The sequence below is a fragment of the Zonotrichia albicollis genome, chromosome 9, assembly GCF_047830755.1.
Source record: "Zonotrichia albicollis isolate bZonAlb1 chromosome 9, bZonAlb1.hap1, whole genome shotgun sequence".
In the NCBI taxonomy this organism is placed as follows: Eukaryota; Metazoa; Chordata; class Aves; order Passeriformes; family Passerellidae; genus Zonotrichia; species Zonotrichia albicollis.
Window position 1 is genome coordinate 29322538 of NC_133827.1, and position 18480 is coordinate 29341017.

At 37.7% G+C, this 18480-nt stretch overlaps 1 long non-coding RNA gene across 3 annotated transcripts in view; it reads left to right on the forward strand.

The window, feature by feature from the left end:
* Window positions 1-2013: 2013 nt before the first annotated feature.
* The window catches only part of LOC102070302 (uncharacterized), a 50851-nt gene continuing 34384 nt past the window's right edge, over window positions 2014-18480 (forward strand). For 2 of the 3 annotated variants that reach the window (XR_012581636.1, XR_003380950.2), the window contains exons 1-2: window positions 2014-2183; window positions 2968-3093. This is a non-coding gene — a long non-coding RNA (uncharacterized LOC102070302). Of the gene's footprint in view, window positions 2184-2967; window positions 3094-12039; window positions 13444-18480 lie in introns of those variants that run through there. The other variant, XR_001332872.3, reaches the window with a different exon arrangement.

Consider the following 18480-nt stretch of genomic DNA (forward strand, 5'->3'; position numbering starts at 1 on the left):
TGAACTCTGACAGAGAGGAGGGACTTGGAGAGGTTGTCATCTGATCTATGTAAGAAGGCAAAAGGAATAGCTTTCTCTTTAATAGCACTCTTTTCTGCTTAACAGTTGGTGGGAGATTAAAATGATCTAGGTGGATAAGGCAGGTTAAAGGTCAAGGGACACCACGACTCCCTCTCTTCCCCACATGTCAAAATATAGACAGGTCATTAGAAGTTAAAATTTTGTCCCCCTTTCCAAAATATTTCAATTTATATATTATCATTTCTATTATTTATGCACTCATTTTTATTGTAAATTCCAATTCTTGAGGGGGACTGGACCCCTACTAGGCTACTGTCCAGCCTGTATAGTCATCAGGTGCTGACATTCTGAGTTTCAGCCATATTAATTGCTGGATAAAGGCTATAATCCCCTCTCTTTGAAGCCCAAGACTGATTTTTAGGCAGTACTTCAAAAGCAGCACACAACTGAAGAGGCATATTTCCTACTAGCACTGAATCAACATGATTTACTCTGTTTGCATTCGTCTACATACGCCGTGCATATTTGGCTGCACAACAAAAAGGTGTGAGTTGGCTGTAATGTAGTCTAAGGAGAGGTTTTTACTCTCCTGAAGTTGATGCATGACCTCATCTGAGACATACCGTTCCAGATCTTTGCTTTAAGCATCATTAGGAAAGTATAAACTCCTATATCATGCTTTTGTTACCAATGAAAAATCTTGCCTTATGTTGCTAGAATTTTTTTCCCCCCACAACATCATATTAAAACTATAATTTAGAGTGAGGCTGTTTCTTAAGCTGTGAATAAATAAGGCCTGTGTTTTGTAAAAGCAAACCTTTTTCAAAACATGGATTTTAATATCTTAAACACTGCAGCTTCTTAATTAAATGTAGCTGTGATCCAGCAGCAAATATCCATTATTAAGAATAAATAAACATATTGTTTAGCTTGTTTTCGGGAAAAGGAAAATGGGTGAAGAGGCCTTTGAATTGCAAACAAATTTGTAGCAATTGCAGAGCTCATGGCTGAGTGTGGTGTGCTCCTCTCTCGTGGCTGTGCCTCTTTTTGTGGCGGGGTGTGCTTGGCTCCTGGCTGGCTGTCCACAGAGCCGCACTACGGGGACCTTCTCATCCAGGATTTGCCAAGTATACTTAGTGTTATGTTTGAGAAAGATTAACAATATTTCAGATCAAAGGAGAATCCTGCTGCACGGTCTTACGAGATTGTCATTCACTTCCATTATGGCTCATTTGCACAAGATTTTCCTGTAATGTGCGCCATTGTTTTGATGGCAGTGATTTGACATGAAGACAGGGCCAAAATGCATCTCGGAGCCCCGCTCCACCGGGCTGGGGGGTAGCTGGGGCGCAAAGAACTTGCCAATCATAAAATGCAACTTTGTCTCAGTTATATTAAAGCCTTTATCAGGTGGGAAACTTTTGAATGAGCGTCGATTCAAGGAGAAAAACTATCAATGGCTGGTTTTTATTAGAATGTAGGCGCTGTTTTAACCAGGTAAAGTTTTGGTTAATGGGGAGCACAAACCTCATGCAAAGAGCAGTTTCAGTCTGCCACATATTCTGGTGGGTTTTTGTTTCTTTGAAATGTGAAATTTGTTTTGCATAGAGAGCCCCATGGCAGGAGTGACACATGAAAAATTTATTTCTCCCAAAATTTATTGTTTAAACTAGTAGCTTAATTTTAAAAATCAGATTTCCCAGGTGGATGCTTTCAGACACTTTAGAATGCAGATGCATTAGACTGTACTGCAATACAGGAGTCAATAAAATTTATTAGAGAAGAAAAGTACACTATATCACATAATCTTCTTCAATTCCTTTCTTTCATGTAATAACTTTTTAGATAAGGTCAGATTTTATGGGTAAATGAATGCTGAACTTAATAAAATTGCTTGAGCAGTTTAGTTTGATTTAAAGTCACAACCTGGAACTGGACAAAGCCTGTTGCTTTGGCTTTAATAAACCCTGTTGGGCTTAGGTAACACAGGAAACTCAGCACAGGAGCTGATCCAGGATGTCTGATGCCTGAATCTGTAATTCCCACTGAGATCGAACTTCCAGTGACTCCAGAAAAGGACGGCAGCATGACCATCCTTTCCTGTTCAGCCAAACACCTTAACTAGAATTATTCAAGTTTAAAGCAAAATTTCAGCAGTAACTGTAAGTTTCCTGGCTTTCTGTGGGTCTAAATTGTCATTAAATTTTCTACCTTTTTTTTTTCCACTCTTTTTTAGGCATGGTAGTTTTTTTCCAACAGTGGGGGGAAAAGAGAAAATGTGAATGCATGAGAAGATGTAGTATATTTATAGGGATTTAGAAAACAATTTACTTCAAAGAGCTAAAAATGTTTTTAAAGCTGTTAGTTACATGTGCAGAGGTATAATGCTAAGAAATGCATATGTGAAACTCAAAAGAAAAGTTACTGTGCAGAAGATTATTTCAAGATAGAAATGGTATATTATACTGGTTTTTGTGGGTATAGGTAGTTAATAATTTGTCATGGGCAAAACACCTGAAATAACTAGGTATGAACTGCAAATAATATTTCAGAAAGAAAGAAATGCTGAAGAATGCCACTAAAGTGATGTGTTTCAAATTGTTTTCACACTTTTCATTGCAAGTTACACTTAAACACATCTGGTGTGCTTTCAAAATGAAAATAACTGAAATATCCTTATATGAAAATGTGATGGAAGGAACCTTGTGGCTGGGTTATGAAATCTTGGTAAATGGACTGTAAAGTGGAAACAGTGAAAAACATTTCGCTTTGGTGACGATAGCTGGCATCTCCCTTCTAGACTGCCACGAAAAGGATTTATTTCAGGAAACTCATCACATACTGTGGAAGGTAGCATCTATATGTCAGCAATTCCACTGACATTTTATGGAAACCTTAAAAATGCAGACGTTAAACTGGTGGATCCCTGTTTTTCTCCTTGCTCAGGAAATGCTTGCAGAATACACGAACAACAGCGCCCTCTGCACCTGAAACCCCTCCGGTTATTAAACCCAGACGTTCCTACGTGCTGGAGGAGCCTTTAATTTCAATTACTGCTTTTTTCAGCTGCTGGTAGGTATAGCTGGGCAGCGGGGGAGGGGTGAGAATATTCAGCTATGTTTTAAGTGCTATGTAACTTTATAATATTACCTGAAAGCGTCAGCACCCTCAAGTACAAAATTTACAGCAATACATAATTTAAAGTTATGTAGGAAGAAAACAAGCGCAAAATAGCAGCAGAGATGTTGCACTTTTGCATTCCCCACAACATAATTTAGATTCCTAGTGCTACACTTTTGCATTCCCTACAGCATAATTTAGTTCCCCAGTGTGTCATTAACAGTGAAGTACATCACAGTCTGGAGTTTTGTTTTAGTACAGGCAGGCTGTATTGTTTTAATAATTTTTGAGTCTTCAAATATTAGATAGAGAATCAGAATTATCTGTTTCTTGTAGTGCTAAAGGATTTGTTCTGAGGAGTTTCCAGAAACCAGTAGTAAAGCAAGAGGCTGATATGACAGGATTTCAGGATTTTTCAGCCATAATGATGCATTTAAAATTGGAGAACTAGCTATTTTTGCAAGGCTCAAAATAGAATTATGCAAGGAAATAATTATTACAAAAATGTATTAATTTTAAATAAGTATTTAATTTTCTTAAAATAATACATGTAAGAAAAAGGTCCTGTGTGAAAAGTTCTTGCATAATGTTTCTTGATGATCAAAAAGAACAAAAATGAATTTCTATGTGCTATTTATATAAGCAATTAGTACAGCTGAGATGCTAATTAAGCCCATAATATACTTTGCTTATTTCTATAAAAGGCATTAGATGAGCTGTCCAAAAAACTCCCAGCAGAAACATTATATTTCTCTTAAATTAAAGCAGCAGTTTTTAGATACTTTCCACCACAATTTATTTCTTTAAACCAGAGGCAGTGAAATATTAGAATTACATATACATTTATTATATATATATATATATATCTCCATGAAGTATAGGAATGTATCAGGATACTTTGAATTTTTAAAAAATAGATTATCTTTTTTTCCAGTTTTTCACTGGGAATAATTTAATTCTTTGCTTTTTCTCATCCCTTCCTTAGTCAATAATTCCTTATCTTTAATATGAAAGAAACTCCTATTCACAAGTATTGTGTCTGAAATATGAGTTTTGGAAATGTTTAGGGTTATTTCTACATGGATTATACGTAGATTGTATGGAAACTATTATAAAGGACTTTTTTATAAAATTAAAGTAGCAAAGTTAACACCAAAGAGTGGTAATCTCTTGCTTAAATAAAATGAAAGTAGATTTACATCTGCAACAAAATATTAATGTGACAAAATTTGTTTTTAAAATTTACTCATTTAAGAAAAGCAAACTGTCTTTGTCACAGCAATTAGAAGGAAAAAAGTAGAAAGCCTAAAATCATATTGCTTCTGCATATGAAACAAATACTTTCTAAGCAAATTCAAAGACATATCTGAATGCTAATGTAAGCTTAGATTATTGATGTGAAAGGGATTTAACAATCAGAAAACAATAGTTCTTTGTTACATTTATACTTTTAAGCAATTTAAGATGCTGCTTGGAAAGATATGAAGTCCAGGGAAATTTTCAAAGACAAAGCACTAATGGCTCTTAATATCACTGTGTTCATTTTAAGAGCAAATTAAAAAAGAATGGTGCAAATAATTGTTTCATATGTTCTTTGCTTGTGACTGCTGTAATCATCCAAGCTGATTTACAAATGTAGACTTGAAGGTTTCTCAGCTTCCTGCAGTGTAGAAGACTGTTACTTTGGCACTCACACTCATGCCCTTGTAATCACCACTCAAAACTGTGCCCTGGTACTTCCAATTCCCAGTGTCTTGATTGAACACCTCATTCTGTGCTAACAAGGTGTCCAAGGTATTTGAACAGGGGCTGCAGTCAGAAAATTGTTAATGGTTTCACTCATTAAGAGTTGCTGCACTAGTTTTGGTAATTTGGTAACTGTCTAAATTGCAAGTTGATTTTTTTCCTTCATTTTAAATAATGATGCTAAAATTTGAGACCAGGAACACTAACAGCTAAAAAACCCCAGAAGGGTGCTTAAATCACTGTATTTGTATTAAAGCAAAGGGTTTTTATAGCAGAAAAGCTATGATTTTATTTTTGAGGTTATGTTTTAAAATTATTGAGAAATGCATAAACAAGTATTAAATAGAAATCTAAGGACAGAAAATGCATTAAAAGGTAACAGTAAAGTGTAAAACAGCCTGAAGATCTTGAAGAAATAATTTAGTAAGCAAAGCTAATATTAAAATGACAAACAAAAAAGTAAGAAAGAATTTGCCTTGGGCTTGGATATACATTTTTGGTAATTAGGATGAAATTCTTTAAACCAAAAGGATTTATAGCTGCAGGAAACTGTAGTATATGTACCTGAAAAAGGCCTTAGGAGTCTTTAATATTTTTTTGCTGTATTGCAAAGCTAAGCAGAAAGTAAGCCAAGATCAATGGGCCTGATCCTGCAATCCATACTCAAATAAGAACCTTTTTCTTTTTCACTTTTCTATCTTGCCGAGAGCAGCATTTAGAAAGAAATACATTTTCTGGAAAAAAACCCAGTAAAGTATTATTAAAATTCATTAAACAAATGACGTGAAAGAGATTTTACTGTTTCTCTCCTCACTGTCATCTGGGATCAGTAAGTTACTTTCTTGAAGTAGGAATATTAAAGCAGGGAGTAGGTTTCGTTTCAGGAAACATTTTACACCTGAAGAAAATTTTCCCCATGGAGATTTAATATTTGAAGTGGAAAGAAAACTTTTCTGAAGAAAAGGAATATCACAGTTTGCAGGTTTTTATGTACAAAAAGTTTAAGCCACCCCTAAAAAATTGCAAACTACCCCTTTAAAAACAGGATTAAAATTCAGTGAGCTGGCCTCCGCTGCATCTTTTGGCCAGGTTTTGTGGTTTTTCAATTACACATATATATATCTTTACAAATAATCTCTCTGTGGCTGTGAAAGTTGCACATACAAACGAAGGGAAACGAAAGGAAACGCTAACACTGGCCTCACAGAAAGCTCTGTCAAAAGCACACTATAAACAAACTGAGGAAATATTTTTTTCCCCTGTTGTTTTTCTTCCATTAATTTCAAATATTCTTTGTAACTTTAGAAAGCAAACTACTTTCCAGCACAAGTGTGGATAATATCTTTGTGGTAGGTGGTTTGAGCTTGTTCTTTACTGAACAAGTATACACTTTAATAAAAATAATACCGGAAAATGTAAAACTAATATTGTAAATATTCTGCCAGATTTGAAATATGGTATGATTTGGCCTTCACAGGAATATTCTAACCAGCAGGAAATACTCATCTGATTTTGTTTGAGCAGAATCTCTCATACAGCTCTTTTAACCACTGCACTTTCATAAAGTTACGCTACCCACATCATTTGTCTCTCAGCTGGCTGGGATATCTCTCCAAGGTACACAGCTCTTGCTCACGATAGAAAAAAAGATTGCAAGAGAAGGAGCAAAATGAAAGCGGTGTTTACAAGGCTGCCACAGTTTGCTGAGATGTGCTGTGAGCAAACAAGCAAATGTGAGCTGTGAACAGAACATACTGCTTGAACATTAGAGAAGTGCAACACATCTCCGAGTTTTACTTTAATTCCTATCTTTATTTAGATTGATGTTTTTAAAAAATTTTGGCATTTCTATTTATTTACTAATGGGAATTATACTGATGTCTAAAAGGCAAACGGTCTATTAATATATCAATGTATCAGTTCTCTTCTGTCTGCCTATTTTACTCTTTGCAGCTGCAGTGGGTGTGTATAAATAAATAGATTTTAGAAGAAAATATTTTTGAGTTTTGTTGTGTGATTGATGTACTTTTGACCTAGACAGTGGAGTGGTTTTTCCTTTTAGTAATTAGGTCATTCCTCTGGAGCTGATTGTGAAGATAAAATCCTATCTGTATAAATTGAAAACTTGTCTTTTTGAGCTGTAAGTTGAATACAGACCATGACTTTTGCATGGAAAAATTACAGAAATAATGGCCCCTGGCTGTGGAGGCATTTTTTTGTTTTTCATGAATCAGGCACAAAGTTATTTAAATTAATTCTGGTCTCATCACCCTAATAGAATATCATTACTGATCTTTAGAAAAAATATTAGAAACCAGCAGTGTGTGGATGCAATAGCAGTAGCTATTTGACCAATTTCTCCAAACAATTTTTTCTTTATTGAAAAGCAAGACTACTGATGACAATACCCACTCATGATGCACATGCTTCATGCATTTCACACATTATCTTTCTATGTCAATTACATAGATCAAAAGTACTAACTACTCTTTTACTTCATGATCAATAAGGGCTAATTTATTTACTAGCTTTTGAAAGCAGTCATTAAAGAATAATCAGAAGAAGAAACTCTGTTAATATTTCTATGTAATTTAAAAAGGATATGAAAAAGTAAAAATTCTACCACTCAGTCTATGGCTATGCACCACCTAAAGTGTTCTGCTCTTCTGATTGGATCCACTACCACTCATACTCAGGTGTCATTAGATGGACTGCAAGAGAACAGATTTAATTTCTCTGTGGCTGCTGCCTAACAGCATGCAGGATATCAGATACCACAGCTACAGCTATTTAAGTGCTAATACTTCCTTAAATGTGAATATTTAGTTATTTTTCTCTTCCCCCTTCTGACACTGACACCTCTCTACTAAGACTTCTGTACTTCACCAATTCCTGTTTCAAATGTGTGAAATGTTCCTGAAAGAAGAGACCTTCCCCTGAGTGTTCTTTGGGGTTGGTCCCTTTGCCAAGGCATGATGTGGTGTGAGGCAGTGGATCCATCCCAGACCTGGCAGGCTCTCCAGTGGCCCATTTCTGCCTAGTAGTTACTGAGCATGGGCTTCCTACAGAGCTCCTCTGCTCCTTGATTAGGTGGGAGTCAGACTTTGCTGGTCCCAGGTGTATCCTGCCCTGAGAAAAAGGCCATTCATCTGATTCGAAGTAGGGGCAGAATCCACACTTTTAAGACACTCTTGAATGAAAAAGGCTGATGCCTTAACAATGAATGCAGCAGCTGAAAGATAGCCAGTGTGCTATCTTAGCACTGCCAAAAGACAGGACATTCTTTCTCACAATCATCAATTCTATAGAAATTTGTCACTAACCAGAGCAGAAAGAGAACTGAGGTCTTCTTCAGAGGCTCCACTCATCTGCTCATCCCACAGCTCAGCACCGTGCTCCTCCCATCCAACTCTGCCAGCCATGAGAGTGCTGAGAAGTGTTGAATTTCCCAGACACAGGCACAATGAAGGAGCAGGGACAATGGGTGATGATGAGAAAGCTTCTTGACACTAAGAGGAAACACCTTTCAAAACTTCCTCATGCCTCCTCTGCAGCACAAGACTAAAAGGGCTGAGGAGAACAGTGAGAGGGAGGGTTTCAGTGGTGAGTAGGTGGCTCTAATGTGGCTAAGCCCAATCCTTTGTGAGGAAATACAGCAAGCATTTAAGTTCAGCATTATCCTCACTGGTAGCTTCAGCTCTCTCTTTATTCCAGTATCAGATTTCTCTGCACTTCCTGTCTTACTTACCACTATGTTGGTTCATACACAGCACTCAGCATGTGCTTTGTAAAAATGGATCACACAAGATGATGCGGATTTAAATAGGTGCAGTGACTTTTTCAACTGTTCATGGATTCTTCTTGACTGTGTTGAAAACTTCTATTTTCCAGCTGGAATCAATGGTGGCAATGGAATTCATTACTGGGAAAATTCTTACTGGAGTCAGAATGCTGTTCAAATCCATCTGCATTTTCCATGTTGATTGTTTATTTCTCATAGGGTTTATTTTCCTCCCCCATGTAATATCAGAGATGTGGCCATGATATTTCAGCACGGGAACATCTAGTCCATCAAAAGTATCCATAAAAACCTTTGCAGCAACTTTTTGAGCCATGGTAATTTCTTTGATCCATACCACAGTGACTAACAAGTTCAATATAATAAGTAAACAATGGGTTATCTGTCCTGAAGAAACATCATTTGGATAGACAGGAAATAGTTCAGCACTGTCATAGTCCATTGCTTTTTCCCCCCATGCAATTCTTAAATTATATGCATTTTACACAAGCAAACTCCTTCCCAATCCCTGATGAGTCTATCTTTCACTTAAGAAAAAAAAGAGCTGTGTGTCTTGAAGTTTCTGGGGAGTCAGGACCACTTCAACTTTACTGGCAGGTTTCATTTTCTGTCAGGGGGATTAGTATCACTCTAATGATTTGCCATAATGTGAGGAAATGAGGTTCTGGGTGATGTGGGCAGTGGTGTCATTCATAAGGTGAATATGTGTATATCTTTGTTTACTGAGTTTTTGCCATCATTGCTAATTATATCCTGTTTTGCACCACCTTGTGCTCTGTCTCTCCTCAGTGAATACACCTTTCAAGTTCATTCTTCTACTTGCCAGTCCATCTTTGGCCAACATGTACCTAAGATTTTTTTAAAATATGTTTTCTCACTATTGTGAAATAGAATAGCAGAAAAATTACATGGAATTATTTCTTTCTATCTGAAATCAATGTCAGAGCTCCCAGCTGATGTTAGTTGAGACCTATTGTTGATTTCCTCTTCTTCTGATAATATAAGTGATGTGTTTTTTCACCAGCAGATTCTTTTTTTCATGCGGATGGTTTTGTATGTTATATCTGAAAGGAATAAAAAGGAAAGACAATATCATTTAGAAAAAGTGTGACTATGTGGATACAGAAAATGTTTGAATTTTTTCAATCTTGATAATAAACCTGGAATATATTTATTAATGCATCCCAGATAAGCAATTTCTATTGTGATGTGTTCTCTGAGAGAACTGTACTATGGAAAATTGAGAATAATGGGCCGTGTCATGCCTTCAGTCCATGTGCAGAACTCACACTGATGTCAACAGGAGCTCCCTTCACAAATCAAGGCCTATATATGACCCATAGAGTCACTAGTAGAAGTTTCCCATACATAACTACAAAATTAATGGAGCATTGTAATCCATTTTGTGATCTAATGAAATACACCATGATTTAAATTGCAATTAAACAGAGAGATGTCAATAGGCATTGATGAGTTTTCACATGAAGACAGCGACATTCCTGCTACAAAACTACATCTTTTGATGGGTAGTGGCTCACAGACTCCAAAACTACATTTTTTCAGAGCATTATTGATTAAACATCTCAGGAGCCTTAAACATGTGAATTATATATTTTGTTGTAAGGCATAATTTGTAAATCTAAGTCTTGATCCATTCTGGAAAGATTACAGAATCCCATGTCATGAAATTCAGCATTTCTTAATTGCCATACATTTAGAAATTGAAAATCATAACATTAAATTATGCTTTTGTAGCAGGGGGAGGTTGGAAGGTTGTAGAGTTCAGGTGATTCAAGAAGATGTTGTTCAAAGTTCATATACTTGATGGTGTTTCATCTGTCCATGACTTTTTAAATTATTTAATGTGATAAAATATTCTGTGTTTGTGTTTCTGTGAGAAATGTCATGAAATAATTAGGTGGTGTGTATTTCACAGCACAGAGAGACCAAGTTTCATAACAACAGTGTTTAAACTATACCTTTTGAACCTTTTAGAACTTTTGAATCCCACAGTAATATTAATCTTCTAGTGCTCTGAAATATTTCATTCCCTGCTTCCTACCCTCATAAAAATACACAGAGATCTGTGGCTTATCTTTGAAATTACCCATTGACATAAAATATGAGGAGTATTATTTTCAACTGTGTTTCAAGGAAGTGTTTCTCAGGATGGTTAGTAGGCAGAGCAGTTCTGGTCTTTAGCAGGAGCTCCCGTGATACTTCCCAGAAATCGACCTCCCTGCTTGCCCTTGCCCCACAGACTGGTGCTTTCTGACAGCACCTGGCTGCTGAGAACTGGCTTTCTTATTTCTTCAAACAATAGTTCATCTCCTTTTTTTCATAATTCTGCAAAATAGTGAGGATGCCATTATCTGTTGTCATGTAATTATCTCTCACTTAAATGAGACAAGTCAGCCAGAATGCTGGAGACTCAAGACTTCAGCAAATCCACAGTGTCCTGAAGACCTGCAATTTTCCAGTGAAGAAAGAGCAGAGTTTGCTGGACTCCAAATGAACTTAACGAGGAATCCATTCCCCTAAGACTATCTGCAAACCCTGTCAAAATTCCATTTGGTTTTCAGAATTTTTTTTGGGGTGTAATTATATGGACTAGACATTACATATGTTCCTTTTATAAATAAAGTAGGTTATGTTAGAGTGATATTACTAAGTATGAAGTATGAAATACATTTCTTATTACAAAACCACCAACAGTTATTTTAAAAAAATCCAAATCACATAGAAAGGCCTGAGAGAATTTACAATAGAAATTTTGAGGAATTTTGAGACTGACCAAATGATTTTGCATTTGGGATTTTTTGACATCTGCTGGTTGTTTTGTTTAGTTGGTGTTTGGGGGGTTTTTTTGTGGCTTCTCTACCAGTTATCTTGCCAGAGGGTTTATCTAGAAGAAGGCCGGACAGCTATTTTCTGATGTTTTCACAAAGAAGCAGGTCTCATTTACTCCATGAAAACACCTCCATTTAATATCCCACCTTAGCAGGGAGATTAATACTTTGCAACTGCATCACTCTGTGTTGAAGTTTATCTCTACACAACTATAAATGCTCCCTGGAAACTATTTAAACCAGGAGTACATATAAAAGCTGTTTTTTCTTATTGTTTCCTGACTTTCTGGACATTAACCAAGACCAGCAAATTCTTAAATCCCATGAATGATTTGAATGATTTCAGCCATCTGTAAGTTATAAAAGAACTCTGTTCAACCTCAAATACCTGAGCTGATTTCTGTTCTATTGCAGGTTGTTCCACTGTTGAGCCTGCTTTGGTCTGAAACAGGCTTTCGTTTTTTTTTTTTTTTTTCTTCCTTCTTCCTTTGTCTGCTTTTTCAGCTTACACCTTCCCTATGAGAATGGTATGAGATGACAAGAAAACGTTTCTGACCTCACCATCCTCTACTTCGCCCACACTGCATTTTGAAGGGAAATTTATAAAACTCCACCAGTGTAGCCTGGACACTGCTGTCCCAGGAAGGACTACAGGGAGAAAGAATCAGGATCTTGGGTTTTGTTGTTTACATTTTCTTTTTTTAACCCTTTCCCCCTGCCACCCTAACACCCTATGATTTTTCATCATACCTTTTTCCTTTGATCAAGTTGTAGTCATCTGCATAATAGAACAAAATTTTGGTCTAGTAAAATGTGAAGCTTGACTTTTGAAGAAGTACTGATTTCTATTAAATAAAGCAACACTTTGTCACCACAACCAGTGGATTTTTTTTCCATAATCAAGCTTGCTAAGAACATTTTAAATAATATTTTTCTGGACTGTAACTCTCAGTTCCCAGGCTCTTCTCCCTTTTACTCCTGTGAACACAGTGCTGTACTGTGTGTCAATTTGGTCTTGTTTGTGGGTTCATTTTCCCCTCCATTAGAACAGCATTTCTCTCTTTTTTTTCTTCTTCTGATATTGTTCAAAGGCTTCTTGTGATGCCTTGAAAAAAGTTATTGATTGTTAGATCATTTCTCTCATTCATTCAGATGTTTTCTGGTCCCCAGATGGAAACATCACAGCTGCTGCTCTGGAATTCACTATCGACTTCTGTCTCTGGATTATCAGAGCCCCTAGCAAAAAAGCCTGATTCCAGGCACCATCTTTCCCTCTATTGAGACTTAAAGCTGTTATCCTTCCAGCTCAAAGGAAGTCCCAGTGCCTGTTTATGGCCAGAGTCTGGAGCAGTAAGGTCCTATGATTACTTTCTTTGAGCTATTTTTCTAGTGCACTTTTTTTTTACATAATTTTTCAGCTCTTCAGTAGAAGCATCAGATCTCAGACACCAGTCTGATTTCCTGCCTCCTTCTGCTGTTGTTTCTGTGCTGGTCATTTGTTATATGTTTGAGGGCCAGAATCAATCTGACAAATTAATATTTTTCAAATTCAGCCTTTTCTGACCAGCAGTCATCTGCTCAGACAAAGAAGAAAGTGGGAAGGATTGCCGTGTTTTAAATGCTTTTCACCCAATCTCTCAAGGAAAGCCTCTTTTTTAAATTCAAAGAGTTGTTATGATTCAAAGAAAATGCTTATTCTACAGACTGTTTCCTTTCCATTAAAGTTTATTTATACCGCCCTCCTTGTCTGAGGGTATAATTATGAATGATCTAAGCCTGTACTGAAAATCCTAAATTAAAAAATACATCTGTTGCAAGGATTCTCTCACCAGAAACCTTGAAAATGTTATCCTGTCTATGCATCCATATATCTGTCTGTCTCTCTGTTGGTTATGGCTATCCTTTATATGTTCCAGAAGTAAGTGGGATTAGATCACTTGCTTCATACTTTAACTGCTGTAGACATTCATGAAAAGAATAAAACAATGTGGAAAACTGAATACATTTTATATTTATTTATACTCTTCTTTCAATCACATTTTCACTTGTTAACAGCTAAAGGGATTAGATTGTATTGTTCCTCTCCTTCTAGATTTAGAAATAATCATAAGTGTAAGAAAACATTATTTAAATGGAAAAAGTTATGTTTAGAAAAAAAGAGAATTGTAGCACGAATGATGTGAAGTGCAGCAGTGTTCAGCCACAGCAAGGTGTTTTCCTGACAACAAAGGGCAATTGCTTCAGCTCAACTTTTCGGCATACCTCAGGAAGCATCGGTGAAGCACATTTATTTTTAATTAAGGCCAATTCTGTCCCAACATTTGCTTTAAATATGAGGACCAAAGAGCATCAGAAAAGGACATTATTTCTGCAATCCTTTGAAGCTGCTGCCTCCTGATATGCAGCGCCAGGGAGGGCAACACCACACAGCAAAATCTCCACTTGGCAGAAGATATCCAGACAGCACTTTTCTCAGTTGGATTTCACCTGACTAATAATCTTATTTTTCATTTTTTAAACATTACAATGAAATGAGTCCATTAAGATGCCATAATGTTAATTAACATTGTCATAAGTTCTTTCATTTCACTTACATGCATTTTTCAAAGGTACGTTGTGGAAATGATTCTTTTACCCTGCCATTTGCCTATATATCATCTCATGCTAGTACTGAAAGGTTAAATGTTATAATTTATGCTAATTTTAATTTTCCCTACTGCCATAGGCAGTACAAATCAAGCAGCAGCAATTGATTATACATCACTGACAGTATAAAACAGAGCAAACATACAGTTCTGTCAATGAAAGGCCTGTGCCAGGTTAGTCATAGTTAGGTTGTTGTGGCCTCATGAGAACAGCAGTCAAGGCTGAGCAACAACTATGATATGAATATTTATTTTGTGCATAATTTTGGATCCAAGCCATATCAATAAATAATTTTCCATGGTACTTTTGTGCCTCAAGAAGTTTGATGGAAAGGCTGTGTGCCTCTTGAAGAATTTTGTGCAATAAATACCAGATATTCATTTGGGCTTTGGCTTTTCAGAGAAGGGCCTGATGTTGTAGAGGTCAGGCAGAGTTTCACTGAAGTATGTTCCTGTATGAGAATATGCAGATTACAATTAGAGGAGAAGGAAGAAACCAAGGCCTGGTTTAGGCTGTCAAAAGGCAGAAATTATCACTAGGTTGATATCATCTGGCAGCTAATTTGTTCTGTTGTCACTGCCATAAAGAGTATCTTTGGAGCTGAGGAATGATAGTCAGAGATTTTCAAAGAACCAGGATAAACACCCAAATTGTTAATTTACTTGGGTCTTAAACTCTTCCCTCCTCACAGCACAAAGAAAGCTACACACCACCCTGGCTTAGAACCCTTCAGGGTTCATCTTTGCTGTTGCTCTGCTGCTCCAAAAGTAGCATTTTCTCCACAAATGTAGCTTCTCCCTAGATAGCAGGCACTTATTTTCATAGATAGATGGTTCATTCCTTGGTCTGCAACTCACCTTGTAAGATAATGAAACAGAAGAGAGAAATGATGTCACAGAAGTAAGAAGTGGTGGATAGCAACTGCTACTTCAACATCATGGGACAAAGGCTTAATTCCCATGAAAAACAGGCTGAGATGACTCAAAGCTCTTGGACACAGAAGGAAATGCCATTTGGAGGAAAACAGAAGTGACCCCTGTGGCTGTTGGCAGTACAGGAGACACAGCCTGGGCTGGGAAATGTGGTCAGGTGTCTCAAGGGCTTTTCTGCTCCTGAACATTCCCCAGCCTGGGTAAAAGGCACTGTGGGCACCTTGCTGGAAAGATCCTGGGAAGTGCAGAGAGGGTTGCAGCCTTGCTGGTACATGCAAGAGGACAGTCAATGCCACATCGCTTATGGTAGAAGGAAATGGAGCATTGACAATGGGATTAGGGAATTATTGCCTGACTTGAGGCCAAGTGGGTAACCCTATGAGACAAAGACAATTACACAGATCACAGAAAATGGGAAGGAGATTCTTGCAACAAGGCAGCAACAACTGAAAGGCAAATGTTGCAATACAATTTTTTTCAAAAAATAATTGATAAATTTCAGCATAAAAATCCTGTTGACTTTTAATTGGAAGTCAGTTTGAGTGGTTTCAGCACTTTAAGTACAATAGCCATTCTTGCTGATTTTTATGTGTCCAAAACTTATTCAATGTTTGTGTGACAAAGCTTAAAATAGAAATAGGGATTTAGCTTGTCCACACATCAGCTTTGCATTACAACATGATTTCTGTTAGAGACATATTTGTGAATAAAGCCGTTGTACCAAAAGATTAGAATGCTGCTTTTCAAATTCAGTGCTTTAATTTAAAGAAGACACCATTATTTTTTTTATGAAGCTGTTGCTTCTTGATTTAGAATTAGTGAAACACTGGTTACTTTAACCCAGATGGTTTCTTCCCCACCCATAAGGATTGGTTACTTTAGCACAGATGTCTCTTTTTCTTCCATAAGGCATATTAGAGGAAAACAAAGATTCACATTTAAGCAATAAATAATAACAAATACCACCCCTATTGGCTTAGATATGTCCAAATAGAAAACCACAGCTTAAAGCTACTTTAAAGTGTGGTGGGCCACAGCTTAGAGTTATTTCATTTTGCTTTCTTTTTAAAAGATTTTACTTTGTTGACATTTTTTTTCACAGTTTCAATTGATCTTTATTGAAAAAGAATAAGGATGGAGCAGACTGACAATTTTATTTGACAGATGATTAATAACTTTGCTTAGATCTGGCCTGAAGTGTAACCACAAAGTGTTTGATAAGGGATGGACAAAATATGGTTTGCAGGCAGTAGAAAGTTTAAGGGACATAAAATGGCTGAATGAAAATCTTAAAAATGCAAGGTAGAGAGCCATGAGGTCATGATAGCAGTGCTCTATAGCCCTTTCATCCCAGGCTTACTCCAACTTTTCTTCTGATTGCTCTTGGCTCGTGGTGGAAGAGTCTCCCTTGGTGCACGTGTGGAAACGTCTGTTAATGAACAGATATTGTCTGTTGTCAGTTTATGAGCAGATCTCTTCCTTTGTCCACAGGACAGTGGCTCAGCCTCATCTCCCAAAGGCTCCATGTTGGGCTCAAAGCACCTGGGCTGAGTCTGGGATCAGCACAGGCTCTTTGGGGGCTGCCTGGGGCCCTTTGGCCCAGCCTGCTTTCCCCTGCCACAAGGAACTCTTCTCCCCTTCCCTGTAGAGCACCACACCAAAATGTTTTCCTTGAAACTCCTCTAAAGTTTCAGCTTCTTGCTTCTCTCCAAACAGAGGGTGATCTGGCCCAAAGTAAGCTTGAGTAAGCAATTGAAAACAAAATTCTTTTATGATAACAATTTTTCTCAGTCTTTTTAGCCCAGTCCAGATTTTGTTACTATGGGGAGAATTTGGTTGTAAGGATTTATATTATGTTTATTTAATTAGTAATTTCTGTAAATGAAAAATTAATTCTGTTACTTGTGGTGATGTGTCATGCCAGGAATAACATTTTGCGTCTATGGCTTAACACAATATGCCATTTTAAAGGACATTTTCCTAAAATTTAATTTTAGATTTGGGACTATGGAGCATTTAACTTACCTTCAGGAGGATATTTTGAATAAAAATAACAAGAAACGGCTTTACTAGAATATCAACCATGCTTGACTGATATTAACCATATGAAAAAATGTATGGGACATATAAAATTCACGTAAGAACTACAGTTAAGCCTACTCATATTTTTCTTTGAAAATGGATGTCCAAACTTTAAAAGTCTGTATGTTATTCTTCTGAAGATCCAAATATATTTTTGGAGACTGAGTTCCTACTGTTTGCAATAATGAACACCTCATGGATGGCAGGGAAAAAAAAAATCAACTCTCCTTAATACTACTGTTGGCCAAAGGGAGAGAGAGTGAAAAAAAAATATAACAAGATATCCCCTGTGTAGAACTACACTTTTTCTCCCCATCTCTGGATGGAGAATGAAGAGTTTCAGGGAAGTCTTCTCACCTCCCTCTCCTGTTTTCTTGCCTTGTGCCCTGGAGATTTGCCCCAGAGCAAACCCCAAGGCACCCCATGGGGTGTTGAGGCTGAGGAAGCTGAAGTTGCTGCTTTCTCCCTGAGTGCCAGAGGGCAAGGACTCAATGACAAGGATCCTTCGTGACTTCACTGAGTGCTGGATGCTGCCCAAGCAGTCAGCCCAGGGCATTCTGCCTGCTGGAGCCTGTGGAAACTGGGGATAGCACACGGAACTGGTCTGATGCTGGTGTGACAGCCCCTCATAGCACAGTGTACTGGCACCCCAGGATATACTCTGCCTTGTTAGCTGTCCTGTATTGTCTTCTGTAAATATAGTGAGTAATGCAAAAATCATTTACTAATGAGGCTTAAAATTTTCCTTCAAATGATACTCTCGCATATTTACATGCTTGTGGTTTGCTGCCATTATATGCACCAAGTTTTGGCCTATCCCCTTCATTCACGCTCTCTGGGAAACATGCTCCTTTGAGAGTCGTGGATAATTTTGTTCTCCCCCTTTTAGCAGGATGCTTCACTAGTTGTGTGCCAGTTGTCTTAGAAATGCTGGTTTAGCTGGCTGAGAGGGATTTTTGGAGCTGGGGCCTCTACCAGCGGCACACACACCTCATGTGCGTCTGAGGGCGAGCGTGACGCCTGAAGACAGCCTGTGTCAGGCCTCGGTGAGCGGCACTCTGCCCCCAAAAGTCAGAGGTTACATTTCAAGGACCGGCTCCACTCCTTGGGTTGCCAACCCCTGGTGATAAGAAGTCTGCTTGGAGCAAGGTCACAGCAGCACAAACCACCTGCCCATCGCCTGGTGCCAGGGGCTGGGAGCCAGGTGAGCCCGTGCCAAGAGCGCAGGAGCCAGGAGGGGAGCAGGAGGGGAGAGGCCCGGGCAGAGGCTGCTGCAGCCCTGCCC